The 5,031-nt window shown below is 49.5% G+C and overlaps 1 non-coding gene across 1 annotated transcript; it reads right to left on the bottom strand.

Annotated features, from left to right (window-relative positions):
* Window positions 1-243: 243 nt before the first annotated feature.
* Window positions 244-319, bottom strand: TRNAA-AGC (transfer RNA alanine (anticodon AGC)). Its single transcript has one exon. It is a non-coding gene; the product is annotated as a tRNA-Ala (tRNA).
* Window positions 320-5,031: the final 4,712 nt, after the last annotated feature.

The raw sequence follows: 5,031 nt of genomic DNA on the forward strand, positions 1-5,031 counted from the left end.
GATCCACCCGGCACGCCCACCAGGGGCGACGCTCTGCCCACCAGGGGGCGATAATCTGCCCATCCTGGGCGTCGCCATGTTGCGACCAGAGCCACTCTAGCGCCTGAGGCAGAGGCCACAGAGCCATCCCCAGCGCCCGGGCCATCTTTGCTCCAATGGAGCCTTGGCTGCGGGAGGGGAAGAGAGAGACAGAGAGGAAAGCGCGGCGGAGGGGTGGAGAAGCAAATGGGCGCTTCTCCTGTGTGCCCTGGCCGGGAATCGAACCCGGGTCCTCGGCACGCTAGGCCGACGCTCTACCGCTGAGCCAACCGGCCAGGGCCTGTAAGCGTTCTTTATATATCTTAGATTCAAATCCCTTTATTAGATATATGATTTATACGTATTTTTATTCTTTTCTATGGGTTATCTTTGAGCTTTTTTTTGTAGTTTTTTTTTTTTAAGGTATCCTTTGTAGCACAAAAGTTTTAAATTTTGATGAAGTTCAATGTCTTTATTCAGGCTGCTATACAAATTATAGCTTATAAACAATAGACATTTATGTCTCACAGTTCTGGAGGCTGGAAGTCCAAGGTCAGGGTGCCAGCATGTTTGGGTGGGAGCCCTCCTCTGGGCCTCAGAGTTCTTACTGTGCCCTAACACGACAAAGGGGTGAGGGAGTTCTGTGGGGCCTCTTTCACAACACCAATCCCTATCACAAGGGCAAAGCCCTCGTGACCCCATAACCTCCCAAATGCTCCATCTCTTTAAGCAATTACTTGGGGATTAGGGTTTCAACATATGAATTTAGGGGTGGGGCACAAACATTCAGACCAGAGCATTCAGTTTATCTATTTTTTTTCTTTTGCTGCTTATGCTTTTAGTGTAATACCTAAGAATCCATTGCCAAATCCAAGACCGCAAAGATTTAGCCTTATGTTTTCTTCTAAGAGTTTTATAAATTTAGCTCTTATATTTAGATCATTTTGAGTTAGTTTTATATAATCTGAGGTAAGAATCCAACTTTTTTTCTTTTGCATGTGGACATTCAGTACTCCCCCCTCACTTCCCCTTGTATGTTTGCAAAACATCCAGTAGCAACTCATGAAACTCAAGTGCCCCGGGAAACACCAACTGGGAAATCTAACTGATAGGATCAGGCCCCAGTATTTCAGGCCCGGGCCAAGGTCTCTCAACATCTCCTCCCAACTTGCCTTTTCCCAATGTATCTGGGCCGGCCTCCTGCTGTCCCTTCGGCTTGCACCGTTCCCACACTCTCCACTCCCACACTCAACACCCATCTTTGCTTGCTGAAATCCAATACCTTCAAAGGAGTAATAGTAGCTCTCTATGTACCAAACATTTTCCTAAGCACTTTGTATTAACTCGGCTAATTCTTATACAAACCCATGTGACATATGTTTTCATTACTCCCATTCTGCAGGTGAGGAAGTCTAAGTGAAACATGGTTAAGTCACTTGCCCAAGGTTACACAGTCAGCAAGTGTGGAGGGAGCGCTGGAACCAAGGCCATCTGACACCAGAGTTCCTGCTACCCTCCCGTCAACTTTTGCTTTTCACCACCATTCTGTTCGCTGCTTCATTGGTACCAAAATATATTTACTGAGCTCTGCCATGTATTTCGCTGAAATAACAAGTTAGCCAAGTGAGTAAAAGAATTAATAGAACTGCATTGCTGGAGCTGGAAGGGACCCAAGCAGCGGCGTGCATTGCAAGATAACGGCCGGCTCTAATGGACCGGGAGCTCCTCCAGGGTCACGAGGTGGTGCAGAGACCATGTCAGGACCAGGTCCTTCCACCGCCCGCCTGGCAGTTTTAACGCCACGCCTACTGCATCTCCATTCAACACACGCTTGTTAAGTAACTTCTCTCTGCCAGGCCCCAATCTGGGCTCTGTCTGAGGCTAACAGAACAGGAACCCTGGAACCCTGCCCTGTCTCTCTCCTCAAGGACAGGGGACTTAGGTGTGGCAGGGTCCTCCTGGACTTCAAGACCCTCCTGGTTGCTCCGCCATGCAGGGCCATCCTCTGGGACCCAGGGACGTCTCCTTTTCCTTGGAGGGAGTGCTGGGAATGGGAGGCGGCCAGCAGCTGGCCAGGGGCACAGGGCGGGCCGGGAGGAAGGGCCCTGGGTAGGGTTCATTTCCTGGCAACCTTGTTTGCCGCGTGCCCTGGCTTCTGGTGGCTGTTTCCGCCCCACCCACAGCCTCCCTGGCTGAGTGGGTCAGCTGGCCTGGACTGGAATTCTCCCACCATCCTTAGTTTCAGCTGTCTCTCAGCTGGGCCCTCTCCTCGTAGCCCAATAGTCCCGGATGCGAATCCTGCTCCACCTACCAGCTGTGTGACCTTGGGCATGTCATTTTGCCAGTGTGGGCCTTTGTTTCCTATTCTGGAAAAGGGGATAATAGACTGACCTCACAGGCTTTTTTTTTTTTTTTTTTTAAAGATTTTGTTTATTGATTTTAGAGAGAGGACAGAGAAAAAGAAAGGAAGGGGGAGGAGCAGGAAGTACTCGTAGTAGTTGCTTCTCATAGGTGCCTTGCTTAACCTGGCAAGCCCGGGGTTTTGAACTGGTGACCTCAGCATTGCAGGTCTATGCTTTATCTACTGTGCCACCACAGGTCGGCCTGACCTCACAGGCTTGTCATGAAGAATAAAGCACATATCTCTGGCTGGATAACTCAGTTTTTAGTTAGACTTAGAGCACTGTCCTGAAGCGCAGTGGTTGCCAGTTTGATCCCTGTTCAGGGAACATACAGGAACAGATCAATGTTCCTGTCTGTCTCTCCCTCTCTCCTTTCCTCTTTCTCTAAAATTAATACAATAAACATTAAAAAAGAAGAAGAAGAAAGAAGCCTGACCAGGCGGTGGCGCAGTGGATAGAGCGTCGGAATGGGATGCGGAAGGACCCAGGTTCGAGACCCAGAGGTCGCCAGCTTGAGTGCAAGCTCATCTGGTTTGAGCAAAAAGCTCACCAGCCTGACCTGTGGTGGCACAGTGGATAAAGCGTCGACCTGGAAATGCTGAGGTCGCCGGTTCGAAACCCTGGGCTTGCCTGGTCAAGGCACATATGAGAGTTGATGCTTTCAGCTCCTCCTCCCCCTTCTCTCTCTCTGCATCTCCTCTCTCTCTCTCTCTCTGTCTCTCCCTCTCCTCTCTAAAAAATGAATAAATAAATAAAAAATATTAAAAAAAAAAAAAAGCTCACCAGCTTGAGCCCAAGGTCGCTGGCTCTAGCAGGGGGTTACTCAGTCTGCTGAAGGCCCACGGTCAAGGCACATATGAGAAAGCAATCAATGAACAACTAAGGTGTTGCAATGAAAAACTGATAATTGATGCTTCTCATCTCTCTCCATTCCTGTCTGTCTGTCCCTATTTATCCCTCTCTCTGACTCTCTCTCTGTCCCTGTAAAAAGAAGAAGAAGAAGAAGAAGAAGAAGAAGAAGAAGAAGAAGAAGAAGAAGAAAGAAAAGAATAAAGGACATAATTTACATAAATAGCCTGGAACAATGAGACTCCCAATATAAATTATTACCCCTTTCCTCAGCCTAGCTCTTCCCATTTTCCTCCTTCGGGAGGCCTTCCAGGATGCCTGCTTTCCCTTGTCTCCCAATTCCTATGTTGGGTCCCAGGCTGAACCCTGGGAGAAGCCTGTGATGAGAGTGATATGATGGGATTCCCTAGGTGTTGATACCCCCACCAGCTCATGGGTGTCCATTTCCTTGACATAGGCCCATGTCCCACAGTAAATGAGACCAAAGGGGACCCTCAGGGAGCCTCATCAGTTTTCAGTGGACCAGATTCAATTTGATACATAGCAGTGACCCCCATTCCAAGCAGAGCACTGTAGTGGGAGCTATTGGGGGGGGGTCTGACTTGCTTTTCCTGGAGAACAAGACTATTGAGGGAGAGATAGCCACTGCTACTCCTACCCGCATTCCAATAAAAAGATAACATTTATCGAGCTAATGCTATGTAGCTGGCACTGTGCAACTTCTCTTTACTCTCAAAATGACTCTATGATCAGGGTACAGTTTTTAACTCAATTTTACAGTAGAAAAACTGAGGCATTGCATGCTAGTCAGTTGATTTTAAAGGAAGGGGAGCTGTCAACGGGCAGGAGGAAGCTGGGGTGCTCCTTGCAGGCAAAGGTTTCAAGAAAAAGGCCAGCTTGGCCTTGGAGGCGCAGTGGATAAAGCATCGACCTGGAATGCTGAGGTCACTGGTTCGAAACCCTGGGCTTGCTGGGTCAAGGCACATGTGGGAGTTGATGCTTCCTGCTCCCCCCCTTCTCTGTCTGTCTGTCTGTCTCTCTCTGTTTCTCTCCTCTCTTGAAAATGAATAAATTAAAAAAAAATCTAAGAAAGAAAAGGAAAAGGCCCGCAGGCGTATGGGGGATGATGTCCCGCCCAGTGGCTGTGTGGGGAGGGTGGGAGTGTGAGGGCTGAAGGTAAGCAGGCAGTCATGGAGGCCCTCAAACCCCGGGCCGAGGCAGCCAGGTTGGGTTTGGAGTGGGGTCAGGTCAGAGGGAAGTAGCAGGGCCTGTTGGGGCCAAGTGACGATTGTCTAAGAGAAGAGAGGGAAGGACACCATGTGCAGCCTGCTGCCTGCTGCCCTTTGTATGACCTCAGTTAACCCTCCCACAGTTCTCAGAGTTGGGCACCATCATCACAGCTTTACAAATAAAGAAAGTGTGGCTCAGAGCTGATAAGAGGTGAGTTAAGGCATCAAGGTGGGGAGACCCCACTGTCTGCGGTGGGGTCAGGGCCCAAGCCATGTTTGCACCCTGGCATCGAGGGTGGTTGTACAGAGAGAGCTATGACGTCTTCTCAGTGCATCTGTGACTGCAGAGAGGAGGGGAGGCCTGGGTGAATGAAGTGGGGCCCAGGAGGTTATAGCCGGGGTCACCAAGGAAACAGGGCAACCATGGTGCTGGAAGGAAGGAAGGAAGGAAGGAAGGAAGGAAGGAAGGAAGGAAGGAAGGAAGAAGGAAGGAAGGAAGGAAGGAAGGAAGGAAGGAAGGAAGGAAGGAAGAA

This window comes from Saccopteryx bilineata, chromosome 2, assembly GCF_036850765.1.
Source record: "Saccopteryx bilineata isolate mSacBil1 chromosome 2, mSacBil1_pri_phased_curated, whole genome shotgun sequence".
Taxonomy (NCBI): domain Eukaryota; kingdom Metazoa; phylum Chordata; class Mammalia; order Chiroptera; family Emballonuridae; genus Saccopteryx; species Saccopteryx bilineata.